The sequence below is a fragment of the Haliotis rufescens genome, unplaced genomic scaffold (assembly GCF_023055435.1).
Source record: "Haliotis rufescens isolate VD_foot unplaced genomic scaffold, xgHalRufe1.0.p SCAF_8, whole genome shotgun sequence".
NCBI lineage: Eukaryota > Metazoa > Mollusca > Gastropoda > Lepetellida > Haliotidae > Haliotis > Haliotis rufescens.
Genome location: NW_025964372.1, coordinates 16,448,141 through 16,463,468, shown reverse-complemented (window position 1 = coordinate 16,463,468; position 15,328 = coordinate 16,448,141).

Sequence of the window (15,328 nt, the reverse complement as noted above, 5' to 3'; positions counted from 1 at the left end):
TCATCTTTTTCTAACACAATATGCAGTTTCATTTCATCTATTTTGGGTTGTTTCCATACTTACTGAAGCAACATCATCCATCAAGCCACGAAAAAACATAACATGTTTCTGACTAATATGTTTGAAATCTAATAATCTATGACGTTTTCAAGCAGACTAAGTGCGTACTCTTTCTCACACACAATGGTCGAAGAGGTTCTTTAACCTGAATGAAAGACTTCAATCAGGCTTTGTCGAGATTTAAAAAAAGTGAATGTTACTTTTATTCTGATTGAGCTGAAGAATGTGTATATTAGATTTACGTCTGTTTGATGAGCAGGCGGTTGTGCTCACATCATTTTTTATTTTTAAGTAGAAAAACTACTTGACTCACACCTTGGGTTGGCGTGAATGTTTGTGATAGATCTTAACATTCAGTAACCTTTAAATGTGGTAATTGACTGAGATTTTAGTGAATTTTCAACGTCACATTCATTGTTTTTGTTTACATAAGACTGTAGTCCCGTGGAGATTCGGGGTAGAATAATTCAACAACCTATGCTTGTCGTAAAGGCGACTTACGGGATCGGGATCGACTTGGTTGATGCATGTCATCGTTTCCCAATTGCGTGTATCAATGCTCATGATGTCAATCATTGGATTGTCTTTCCAGACTCGATTATTTACAGACCGCCATCATATAGTTGGAATATTGCTGCGTTAAACAACAAACAACAACATAAGACGGTAGACATTTCTCTCCACGAATGTCTGCAAGATTGCTGATGCGGCGTTTTACGATAATAATCACTCACTCACTCACTCACTCACTCACGCCTGGCAGCTGCACCACGACAGGGGCAATGGACGTACCATCACAGTGGTACAGTAACGAGTAAGTGAATTTAGTTTTACGCCGCCGCTGTTTTTAACATTTCTACCATATCACGACAGTATCACTAAGAAAAGGCGTCTCACATTGTTTATTTGCTGTTTAACACAGCACTCCTACGGCCTGTAAATACTCGAATGTTAATCAGACAATCCAGTGATTGATATTGTAAGCAGCGATGCACGGGGTACAATGACACGTCATCAAGCATGTCACCAAGACTGACCACCCGTTCCAGTGGACGCCTCTTAAGACCAAAATAGCTTGCAGTGACAAATTCTAACCCCGATTCCCCACGAGGTGTTCACACTGGGCCTGCACCCGCCAACGCTTTTAACCACTAAAAAACACAGTTTTATATATTTCTTTTATTTGAAATGAGTACTTGATCAAATCATACAGTTCTTCTTTTCCACTTAGGAAGCCACTTCGGCGGGAGCCTTTGGTGATGATAATGCATGGTTCATAAAATATGTAAGGTGTGGCGAAAGAGAACTTTTTGTACTGACATTCCAATCAGTAGTTGAGCAAAAACGACACTTTTTAATGCGCATTTGGCCAACACGTTGTCATTTCCACGTCACGATGTCTCTGTTTTAGTTGTCCTTATCGTTCCATTCGTGTCCAAGCGTGCTAGTCCAACAAGTGATGTTGCACGTGCATGTCATGTTGGTGTGTTTCGGCGCCAGGCTCTCACGTGGTTGTTTTTTTGCGATGTTCACAAAATACACAATTTCACAAACTTCCCCACACAAATCAATCCCGCCATGCAGAAAAGAAAGACGAATTCATTTTTCATATTAATTTGGTATGGATATCGGCAACACTGTCATATATTTATGATTTTATTGTTTTTGCGTTTCCTTTCTGCAGAGTGTATACACATTCATGGAAACAAACAATAACAATGGACATCTACTATACAGAACTTGACACTCTGTCCTTATGTTGTCATTCGTTCATTAGATATCTATTAATTTTGTTTGTATTAATTCTGTTTTAAACTGACGGCCAAAAGAAACTTTAACATAGTTTTAAAACACTTTTGTTTAAAAAACACAAAAGATAAATGGATGACGTAAAATGTGTTGAAAAGATAAAAATCTCAACGAAATCCACATTAAAATTCACATTCACATTGCCCGAATGGTGTGAGGTGTTGCCTGTGTCTTCACTGTCCGGAATCGATTCCAGAGATACGATATACGCAAGTGCCAGTCTTCTTTGGGCGTAGTTACCCTGGGGCTGCCTGTTCTTATGTATGATGTCGATCAGTCTGTAACGTTGCATCAGGTTAGGTACAGCAATAGGCTCCCGTCTGTATCATACCCAGGGCCCGCTCACGTTGTTCGGGTGTCAGCCGTGGCATTTCTGTCGTTGTTTTTTTAACAGTGTGAATGTCTGATATACCATCCGTATCATTTATATACCGTTATTGCACATTTAGTTCGGCTGACCAAGCGGCACGTGTTTTCAAGAAAGAAAAACGTGCCGTGGGCGTGTATCATTTTCTACTTTGGCCTTTGTTGTGTTTGGACGATGTGTTTTGCATTGATTTAGTTTGAACTTGTGTTTTCAAAATTTTGCAATTTCCGTTTTAAATGTGAAACTTTCTTTTGGCCGTCAGTTTATATAAGTAAGGGTGTGCATACGTGTATCTTTACATCTGTTTAATGTCATATTTGGATCGTTAACGCATTGCAAACTTTGAGGTTTACAATTCACGTTCTTTACTTACTTTGTCATGGACTCCTTAGAAATAAACCGCCTCCGTGGTCTGGAGGTAAAGCGTCCGCCCGGAGAGCGGAAGGTCCGGGGTTCGATCCCCAGCCGCGTCATACCAAAAGATGTTAAAAGATGGTACTTGTTGTTACCTTGTCTGGCGCTCGGCATTAAGGGGCTAAAACAAGGACTGGTCGGCTTGGAGTCAGTATACTGTGTCTGAGTGAGGTATTCATGTTAAATTGCGGCATGGTATCTCAGTGTGCTAGCACTATAAATCGGCATCAGTCCGACCTAGTACAAGCAGCCACACACACACGTGCATGCAGGTCGCTATATAAGTGCAATAATCTTGGACGCGACGTTAAACCCAATTTCACCCCACCTCACCTTAGAAACAAACATTTTACATGTGCTTTAATCAGTGTGTTATTCTAAAGTTTATTTGACCGCCTCCGTGGTCTAGTGTATACAGCCTCTGCTCGGAGAGCGGAAGGTCGGTGGTTCGATCCCCGTTCAAAGACGTTTAAAGATGGTACGACCCGTGAAGATCCGGTTTAGAATTGATCTTTAATAACCCATGCTTGTAGTAAAAGGCAACTAACTAAATCGGATGGTCAGCGTCTATGACTTGGTATATGCTTGTCATCGTATCCCAGTTCCGTAGATCGATGCTCATGATGTCAATCACTAGACTGTCTGGCCCACACTCGATTATTAACAGACCGCCGCCATAAAGCCTTCAAATGGGTTTCACCAAAGTGTTATACGTCTGAGATCTGCACCACTTCGGTCTATCGTCCAACATTAAGCTGACACGCCCTGATCGAACTGAATAAGTATTCAAAACGGCGTTAAACCCAACTCACTCACTCACTCACTATCTATCTATTAAATGACCAACACTACAAACGTCATCTAGAAGTCAGTTCTCTACTCTGCCCCGAAACCACAGACTGAAGGAAAATTATATACATTCTTAATAATTCGGATTTTCTATATGAATTTGTTTGAGTTTACACCAGTTTAGCTACAATGTACGCAGACAGAGAGAATGGGGTTTGACCATGGTACCAATGGTGGGACTCGAACCTAAGTCTGAACCTGAGGAAGATCTTTATCCACTTGCCTTATCTCGCCACCCTATGGTACATGATTACGGTGTCATATTAGGTGAGCAGAAAAATATTACGGTGTCATATTAGGTGAGCAGACAAATATTCTTTCTGCTCACCTAATATGACACCGTAATCATGTGCCATAGGGTGGCGAGATAAGGCAAGTGGATAAAAATAATATGACACCGTATACGGCAACTAAAGACACCATAACGAATTTATCATGCCGAAAAGTTTACATTTTCTGAAAACCATATCGCACACTTTGCCTTTTGTCAGAGATTTCCTCATCGGTGCTACTAACAAAGCGTTTGACAGCCATTGCTGATGTCAAAGGGACCCCACTCTTCAAACCTTAGAGGCCAAACCTTGTAGACATTTTTAAATGTCATCTTTATCAATAAAGTCACGAATGTGATCTAAAAAACAGATTAATGCCCTAGCACATCACAGTTAATGATTGTAAAACACAAAACAGTGTCAAATAACGAATTTCGATACCAGCATTTTCATGTGAAATATGTGAGGTGGGTGTTGGAAAATCCAAGATGGCTGTTACTGACGGTATGCGGTCTCATGTAGGGTCAGTAGTCCTGCTCTCTGATTGGTCAATCTCACTTTGAGGCATAATAAATATACGATATTTTCCGAATGAAATAGATCTAGGGGGAATAACTCTGTTTGTTTTCTGTAGTCTGCTGACTGTATTCTTACCGATTGGGACCAGATCATGCATGCATAACAGCATACGACATTCCTGCAGTATAATTAGTTGTGCGGTGGGTGTGCGGTAACATAAATTTGTTGTCCATCGGCCCCTCGAGTGACATGAGTTGATAATTATGTAATCTCTATGTTGGCTTTTGTTCCCCAAGCCCGAGGGTACATCAACCATTATCATAATGATGAGATCTGATTGGTCCACGTGATCTTGATAAAATACGTTATCATACCTCTATGTCAGAAGGATGAGATCTGATTGGTCCACGTGATCTTGACAAAATACCATGTATCCCGCCACGAGACAGGCTGCACATGGACTCCTGAGAGGCAGGAAAAAACTTATAATTATACCCGCTTCGACGCAAAAGGCCGCTCGCTGTTTCCGAGTCGACGAAAGTCAAGTGGCATAGCACAGGCTAATCAATATTGAATTTGCGTTAATTCTTTTACAATGTCACATTAAAACATGTCGGGAAGAGCGTTGGAGCAGGATCACTCGGGGTAGATGGGGTTTTATGCGTCCCGCGTTAGCTTTTATACGAGCCGGACCCCTTGGAGCCCTCGTGATCCTGCTACAACTTATAATCTCACCTTCGAGGCCGCTGTGCTGGGACAGTAAACTGTTTTTCACATTCATTGAAGCGGTCTGAAAATTCTTCACTTGATGCCATTCCTTTTGACTGGTCCCTTGAGCAGTGCAATATGAACTCGCAATCTCATTAAAATCAGACCTCAGTTCTCGCTACCGCTGAACAAAGATCTGAAGACATCCCATTACGGGTCACGTCAGAACGACGTTTCATCCGACCAATCAGAGCATCGCTTACCAGATTATGAAAGTGACAGTCGGAATGTGATTTCTAATCATGCAACCTCGAAAACTTTAACTCCGAACGATAGTACGGGTTTAACGACTGAATCTATACAATCTAGACCATCTTTTAGCCATTCCAGAATGTTCTTTTTGTTCAGGTTTCAAATTTGTAATCGAGAATTTGTCAAAATATGTTTCGAAGCATAGTCGCCAATTTAGAATTAGTGCCGTAAAGCACGAGAAAGTTGCCTTCTGATTGGTCATTCCATTGGTCGGTCAAAGTTCGCGCAAGGTCGGTCTGACGTGACCCTTAATGGGATGTCCTCTGATCCTTGTTTAGCGGTAGCAATAACTAAGATCTGATTTTAATGAGATTGTATGAACTCGTGGATTAGTTTCAACACCGTTCAGTTATATTTTTAAGTTTGTTCTTTAACGCCGCACTCAACAATATGTCTGTAAATAATCGAACCTGATCCTGAGGATTGATTTACACAATTGGGATACGATGACATGCATCAACCAAGTCAGCGAGCCTGAGCACCTAATCCCGTTATAAATTAGTCGTCTCTATATTGGTTTCTGAAGACCAGTTCTAATCCTGAATCATAACGGGACACGTTAAGTTATAACTTACGGCTATGATCCTATGTCACTGGATCCTTCTAACTCTGTGCCGTGTCACGTTAGAGAGTACCCGGGTAAGCCAAGAATGTATAAGTGTTTACGGGTCAACAAAACTATCTGCATGTGCAAAGTGATTATTTCCCTTTGAAGTGAATAAGTGAGTATGGTTTCACGCCGTTTTTTCATTCCAACAATATCACGGCGGGGGACACCAGAAATGGGCTTCACACATTGTACTCATGTCGGGAATCGAACCAGTGCCTTCGGCGTGAAGAGCGAACGCTTTAACCACTAGGCTACCCCACCGCCCCTTTTTTCCCTTTGAAACAATTCAAAGAATAACGAAAATAATCTATGAGAATATGGATAAGAGTTTTTAAATTTGGTCAGTTTGGTGATTTTTATTATTGGCAGTTTGGCTTTATCTGTTTCGAAGCCCCTCGGGGCTCCTAAGAATCTTCCATCAATGAATACTGGTCTGAAAGTAACTCACAGTCGTGGGTTCCATCAAACTAGGTGCCCGTCTACGACCTGCGTCCCTATCAGGTCTCTAGACTTCCTGTACAACCGACTGCATCATGCCTTGTAATGAAAATACGAAACAAACAAATCGTATCAGCATCATCGCCGAGTTGTCACTATGGGTTACAAGGATGACCTTTATCTGCCAGACGGAGTATAAACACACACACACACAGTGTGATTATCAGAGACTTCTGTTATTGGTACTGGAATGGTATCTGATAAATGTTCTTGTACCCAACAGCGCCATTCTGTACACAAAGCCAGACTGTTCAGTGACGTTCTCTGCAGAGGACGAAAGGTCGCGATGATTGTCGCTACGATACAACATTCTCTCCCATAAGGGTCGGGGAGGGCATGGCGGTTCATTACTGGCGATACCCGGATGTAAATGAAGGTTAAGAGTCACTTAGTGTTTGGTCAGTCAAATAGTACCATTCAAGCCGTGGGATAAATTGTTTCGCGTGGGTTGGAGGTGCGACGTTGGGTGGGGATATAAAAAGTGCGGGTGTGTTTTGAGTTCAAGGCGCGATACAAGAAGACATTAGCCATGATGTAGGTGGATGTGTCGCACGTAGAAAATTACAAACATTCTTCAATTTTCCATGTGACCAGATTACGTCCTTGCCGACTCAAGCTAGACTCATTGCACACAGTAAACTGTACACGTTTGAATATTAGGTGCATACGTACTAATGGATTCCAAGAAGGCGGACGGCCTCGAATCTCTAAACCTCAACATCGACGACATCTTGACTGAGATCAGGTTCATCTTCATCCTGCACGGAATTTGCCTCGCTTTCATTATCACAGTGGGTGTCGTGTGCAACATTCTTAGTCTGCGCATCCTCTGTCGACGTCATCTGCGCTCGCCGCCATATTGTCTTCTCCAGGCCCTGACTGTGTGCGACACCGCCATTTTGTTTTACTCGCTTTACTCCGACGTTCAACCCGCCATTTCTGCATATCAGCAGTCCCTTCAGTTTTCCGCCGTCACGAAGTTTGACTTCCCACATTTCATCATTGGGAATGATACCAGAAATACCACGATTTCAGAAAAACAGAAATTGTATCTCCTTATAAAGTCTCTAATGGAAACGGAAGTGACGTCATCATTTGAAAACGAGACACGCCAAGAGTATAATGTGTTTTTTAATGTATCAAATGAACATTTTCCTGCCTCAAACACCACTGGAGTTTCTCACCCATCCGCACAACCGAGAGCAAGTTCAGCAGGCGTCGTTATCAATTCCCGGCCACTCGGACAGGCTGTGGAGAGATTTATAGGTTATCTGTTGCTTAATATTGGCCTTCTGCTGACGTTAGCACTCGCCATCGAGCGTTGTATTGCCGTGGTGACGCCGCTCAAGGTTACGTGGGTTGTGACAGTTCGGAGAACTCGTATCGCCATTGCAGGGATAGTGATGACGTCAGTATTGTTTCATCTGCCGCAGATGACTAAGGAGATGATAATGACGACCACGATGAACAAGTTTGAAGATGACTTTGAAGGAATGGTAGTGCAGTCATTTCGCAAGGACTATGAGAGAGTGTTTGTTTTTTTCACTTTCATTTTAGGACTTATTGTGTTGGCCTTGAATATATTCCTACTTCATAAAATAATATTATTACGAAGAAAAGGGGACCTTTATCACAACGTTTCTCAACGCACGAGTTATAAAAGCCAAATTAATATCACTGTTTTGATCATAGGGATATCTTTCTTCCAGATACCAGTGTTTCTCTTCATGAACATATTTTCATTTATGACTATGGAAGACTTTCTCACCCAATTTCAAGTCGTAGCGAAAGTGACAGTCATTTTGCGGTTTTTGTATGTGAGTAACTCCGCCTTAAATGTAGTCATGTACTGTGTATTTAGTCAACAGTTTAGGAAAACCCTTGTTAATACCTTTAAGGGCTTTTTTTGTAAATCCAAAAGTCACATGACCGGAAATAAATATCACAGCCCACAAACAACCATAGTGAGTACTCCACGCGTAACCAGGGTAACCAGTGACGCCCCAAAAGCTGACAGCGTCTGAAACAGAGGAAGTGTGAGAGTTAGGTTTTAATTACGTCACTGTGAACAGTATTCCAGTTAGCACGGTACGCTTTAGTATCGCGGTAGTTAATTTATGATTGATCGTACGCTTACTAACCTATTAAATATATGTAATTTAAAAAAATCGTGTCATTTGTTCAACCTAATTACACTTCAAATATGATTTATCAATTCTGATTTTCTTAAGCGATTAAGCGAGATCGGTAAACAAAGTATCTGCCATTAGCGACTCAAGGGGGTGGGGGCTCTCTATATTTTCGCGGTATCGCTATTTTGTGGGAAATATTTATGTGTGGAATATGTGCTTTACAAAATTTACTGTTATGAATCATGCATAATCAATTTCCATACGAATTGGGTTACCGGGGATCGTCCAACGATTTACCACTTGTAAGTTTTGAACTAATAATTTTGGTGCAATTGTGTCAAAAAGCGTCTATAATTTATGAAAGATTTCCCAGGGAGTTGTATCATGGTCAAGTTCTTGACACAATATGATATTTTAAGGAGAAATAAGCACACGAAATGTTTACCAAACTTTGTATTGTTTCGTGAGGTAATATCTCATATGATCACTTCCAATATGTGTCGTAAATGTAGTTCAACATTTTCAAGTGTGATGGGCACTATAAAAGCCCTAATTTTTACCATTATTTAGCTTAAATAGTGCTTATGCGGCGGTAAACTACATTCACTCAGTAGCCCACCCTTCCCACAGCAGACTGAGCCCATGATCTGTGAAAAAGGCAAGTGTGTCGTGTGGTCAAAGGGAGGTAACTCTAGACTGACAAAACGCAGCATCATGGACAAATCAAGCACGGAACAGAAAAGGTTCATTTCGAAGACACTTGTACTGATAAGCCTTCTACTGGGTTCCATACAGAATATGTATACGTACTATAGACACATTTATAAAAATGGGTAAATATGTCAAACGCCAGTAAAGTGGATTCTTCAAAATCTGAGGTGGAAACTGGTTCGGGATTGTTTGTTTCTGTACATCCACATACATATGTACAGTAAACGACGGTTAAAACGAACTCAAAGGGACTGCTAATTTTAGTTCGTTATAACCGTAGTTCGTTATAAGCATATATACAGCATATAAACAGCAATGGTCGGGACCAAAAAATAAATTCGTTATATCCGTCAGTTCGTTATAAGCGTGTTCGTTATAACCGTAGTTTACTGTATATTCATACAGCAGCGTGATGCAATTTTGTATATATACCACCAGTAGATTATGAGAGACAAAAACATATGTTTAAATTTGTTCAAGAAATAAAGTTTGTTGTGAAGTGTAGTATTGTAATAAAGTATAGTTTTGCCTGAACTTGTTTGTTTGTTTTGTTTGTTGTTGAACGCCGCACTCTGCAATATTCCAGCTATATGACGGCCGTCTGTAAATAATCGAATCTGGACCAAACAATCCAGAGATTGACATCACGCAGTCCACGCAACTGGGGTACGATGACATGCATCAACCAAGTCAGCGAGCCTGACCATCCGATCCCGTTAGTCGCCTCTTACGACAAGCATGGGTTGCTGAAGACCTTTTCTGACCCGTATCATCACGGGTCTGCCCCGAACTATATAATTATAGTTAAAGCACGAGGAAAGTCTGAAGTGATGCAGTTATTTGACGTCTACCACTTCGGGATTTCCTTGAGCATGGGTACGGTGCTCACAAATCACAATCATAGGTTTCTGGCACACCTAAGGGGCGCAACTCTACACAGAATATTGCGGCACCTTAGACGACCGGGCCACCTGTACCCCGAGGCGCACCAGTTAACAGCACACAGCTGTCTTTGGGCGCCTGCATAATTTGAGAGATACGTTGATAAATAAGTTATCCACAAAATACTATTTTTTCTTGCTTAACGTTTTGTGACTTGCATAACGTGAATTAATTAATTAATAACATCGAAATGAAAGGAACTTTCTGCTTTGTTTTTTCCCACATGGCAAGTCATATTAATTATGAGTTAGTGGGTTTTAACGTCGCTTAACAGTATATCACAGCGTGTCAGCTTAATGTGGGAGGAAAGCCCAAAGTGATGCAGGTCTCAGACGTTTGCCCCTTTAGTGAAACCCTTTAGCACGGTTATGGTGCTGACAAACCTAGAAACATAATCGGGGCGAACCGGGATTCGAACCCACAATCATAGGTTAATGGCGTGCCCAAGGGACGCAACTCTGCACAGCGATATGCGGCGTCTTAGGCGACTGAGCCACCCGTGCGCCGTAATATTACTCGTACTATTAGTTTGGTTTAACTACATAATAAAAATGATAACGGGGCCGCAACGGGAAGTCTTATAGGTGTTTGAATGACATATTGTTCTCAATAAATCGTGATGTGAAAATAGATTATTGTTTGTTTTTGTATTCAAGAAAACTAGTGATATTTCCGCAATTCGAGGTGTGCAGTGAGGCCGTCTTATCAACAGCCATTTCTGAGACATAAATGCAAAGTTTAATTACTTTTAAGTCCACTCGCATTTTTTGTACTTAATTAACTTTCGCGTTAATTTCAAGATTTACAGTATATACTTTTCAAAAGAAGTGAAAGAACGCCCGATCCTTTCATATGACTAATGAGTATGATTAATCAGTCATGAGAGAAAGCGCGGAAGCGAGAAAGCGACAGGGCGAGAAAGCGATATTTCCCTAATGCCGTAAAGTTTTTTGCTGATATTGAGTGATCCAAATCTATTATTCTCACCTCTATTTTGCCTCTTAAACCTCTTTATTTCAACATCTTGTGGTAGATAAATACCAGTATGTTAGATATAGATACACAATGCTACCTCGTTTAGTTTGTATACACGCAAGTGTTTATTTTCTTGTAGTGTAGTATATTAACTAGATTCACATACATTACAACAGAAAAAAATCTTTTACTTTGACTTTATTTCGCAAAAACTCCACAGAAAGTCCGCGGATTATTTGTGCTTATTCGCGATTTCCTTTAGAAATTTAATTGCCCCTTTTATGGGAGTTATCAATTTTATGCCTACCCCCCGTCCCCCAACCCCACCCCATCCCCGTCATCGACACAAACTTTGTGTTGGATAATATTAGTTATTTTACTGGCTGGAGTACTACAAGGGTCTGTTCTTGGCCCGCTGCTGTTCTTGATTTACATAAATGATTAAGCTAATAACATAAATACTTTAGTAATATCCGACTCTTTGCTGGCGATACGTCCCTGCATATCATTGTTGAAAACCAAGGCACAGCAGCCTCAGCGTTAAACACTGATCTGATCGAAATCTCCAACTGGGCTAAAGCGTGGCAAGTGTAGTTAAGCCATGACTAGAAAACGAACTTATTTCATTCTACCGCAAAACAGTACCATTAAATAAACCAAATCTCCTTATCGATGGAATTATTGTAAAAGAAGTAGAAATGCATAAACATTAAGGCGTGGTTCTCCAGCGTGATACCCATTGTCGTTATCATAGAGGTAGCATTGTATTAAAGGTCAGTCCGATGATAAACTGTCTTAGAAGTCTAAAATACCGTCTCTCCAGGAAAAGTCTCGAAATCACGTATAAATCATTCATCTTACCAAAGTTCGATTACTGTAGCTATAGTATACTTTGGGATAACTGTACTAAAGATCAAGAGCTGACACTGGAAAGATTTAATCTGGATGCTCTTACAACCACATGTGGCCCGACACGGGGCACACGCCACGCCATATAACATGTACACAGAAACAAATCTTAAACCTTTGCCACTAAGGCGCACAAATCAATCTTTATCTTTAATCCACGAAATGGCAAACAATTTAGCACCAGCTTGTCTCTGCAACCTTATTTCAGACTTAGTTAACGCTTGCATTGATTTCATCCTTAGAAACTCCTCAGACATCCAAACAATAAGATGCAAGACTGAACACTACGCAAAATTCTTCCTACCTAACTCTACAAAATTACGGAATAAGCCATCTGAAGAAATTAAATCTACTGGCCCATACTCAAATTTTCGAAATGTATTGTCATACAATAACAATTACAAAGATTTTTTTATACAGATTTTGGATCCAGATTCTGTCAAATTATCCACTGCCGCCTCACACTCGGATGTAGGAACCTTACATTAAATTACCTTAAATTCGACAGATTCATAACTGACAGCCCTGGTTGTTCCTCTGGTCACCACTATGAAGACCCGCTACACTACTTCTTTATTTGTTGCAATTATGATCAAATTAGAATCAATTATATTACACAAAAGGATATGATAGGAATACAGTATTTTACGGATGTGAAGGCCTATCATCTGAAGCAAATCACGAAATTCTTCTATCTGTCCATACTGGTAGATTTAAACTTAATTAATGCAAAAAACCCTCACGTATAATATATATGTGTCTTGTGTACATTATGTAGTACTTAATATTACGTACAGTCCCATCAATCTGACTATCAAAACCGGACACTGCTGATCGTGCTTGATAACTGACCACCAAGGTAGTTTTTGTGTAAATATTATGTATACGTCTTAACTATCTTTGTTACTTGATTTCTATATACGGAGAGGTCTCAAAATAAGGGCTGTCTTGTTTACCTATCTCAATTTTTAGTTGAAATAAAAATATGTTTAAACTGTACATACATACATACATACATACATACATACAAACATACATACATACATACGCACGCACGCACGCACGCACGCACGCACGTACGCACGCAGCAAGACAGAGACAGACAGACAGCACAACCCACAAACCCACATAACCATCGAATAACCATCTATGGTTTCTTCGTTTTAAGCCACCATAAAACATTGGCGTATACTTTCGGTTTTAGCCACCATAAAACATTGGGGTATACTTTCGGTTTTAGCCACCATAAAACATTGGGGTATACTTTCGGTTTTAGCCACCATAAAACATTGGGGTATACTTTCGGTTTTAGCCACCATAAAACATTGGCGTATACTTTCGTTTTCAGCCACCATAAAACATTGGGGTATACTTTCGTTTTTTAGCCACCGTAAAACATTTGCGTATACTTTCGGTTTTAGCCACCATAAAACATTGGGGTATACTTTCGGTTTTAGCCACCATAAAACATTGGCGTATACTTTCGGTTTTAGGCACCATAAAACATTGGGGTATACTTTCGTTTTTAGCCACCATAAAACATTTGTGCATACTTTCCTTTTTAGCCACCGTAAAACATTTGCGTATACTTTCGTTTTTAGGCACCATAAAACATTGGCGTATACTTTCGGTTTTAGCCACCATAAAACATTGGCTTATACTTTCGGTTTTAGCCACCATAAAACATTGGCGTATACTTTCATTTTCAGCCACCATAAAACATTGGGGTATACTTTCGTTTTTTAGCCACCGTAAAACATTTGCGTATACTTTCGTTTTTAGCCACCGTAAAACATTTGCGTATACTTTCGTTTTTAGCCACCATAAAACATTGGGGTATACTTTCGTTTGCCCGTCAGTTTACATAAATAAATATACATATATACACATATATATGCCATTTTCTCGAAATATTCATCAAACATGTATTCAGATATCCCATGTCCACCAGTGTGGAATCGAACCTTATCGACTGTATGTAACAACCCACTAGATCAGCCAGTTCACGGGGAATCTATCTTCGAAGATGGCCGTCCTGTCAAGTACCATACATGCGGCACATTCACCTATAAAATCCCTTGGTCACGCAAGAAACCTATGATTGGAGGTTAGAATACCGGTTCGCCCCGATTATGTTTCTAGATTTGTCAGCACCATACCCGTGCTCGTGGGTTTCACCGAAGACGTAAACGTCTGAGACCTGCATCACTTGGGGCTTGCCTACCACATTAAGCTGACACGCCGTGATATATCTTGAATAATTTTAAAAGCGACGGAAAGGCAACTCACTCACTTACTCATTATCTTTGTTTGTTTGTTTATTTGTTTGTTGTTTAACACAATATTCCAGCTAATTGACGGCAGACTGTAAATAATCAAATCTGGGCCAGAAAATCTCATCATTGACATCATGAGCATCGATCCACGCAATTGGGATTTGATGGCATGCATCAACCAAGTCAGCGAGCCTGGCCACCCGAACCAGTTAGTCGCCTCTTACGACAAGCATGGGTTGCTGGAGACCTATTCTAACCAGGATCTTCACGCGTTTCGTGATCTATGTAATAATCAATACAACAAACACCATAAAGTAACCGGTACTCTACTCTGCCAGAAACCACTGAAGGAAAATTATATACATTCCGATTAATTCGGATTTTCTATGTGAATGTGTTTGGGTTTACACCCGTTTAGCAACAATGTACGCAGACAGAGAGAATGGGGTTTGACCATGGTACCAATGGTGGGACTCGAACCTAAGTCTGAACCTGAGGAAGATCTTTAACCACCTGCCTTACCCCGCCGCCCTGTGCTTCCAGACTCTGCCGCCGCTATTTACAGTGCAGAGTTGCGTCCCTTGGTGCCGTGATCCGCTGCTCGGGCGTTCGAATGATCAATCCCATATTCGCTATGTTCATGATCATTTCTCAACACCATACCCATACTCCAGGAGGGGTGGTCGGGTAGCCTAGTGGTTAAAGCGTTCGCTCGTCACGTCGACGACCCGGGTTCGATTCCCGACATGGGTACAATGTGTGAAGCCCATTTCCGGTGTCCCCCGCCGTGATATTGCTGGAATATTGCTAAAAGCGGCGTAAAACCATACTCACTCACTCACCCCATACTCCAGGATTTCCCCTACGTGGCTAACGTTCCAAGCATGCGTAGCTTTAGATCTAGCTGACACGCAGTGATACAACTTCAAACGGCGTTAAACCCAACTCACTCACCATCGTCATAT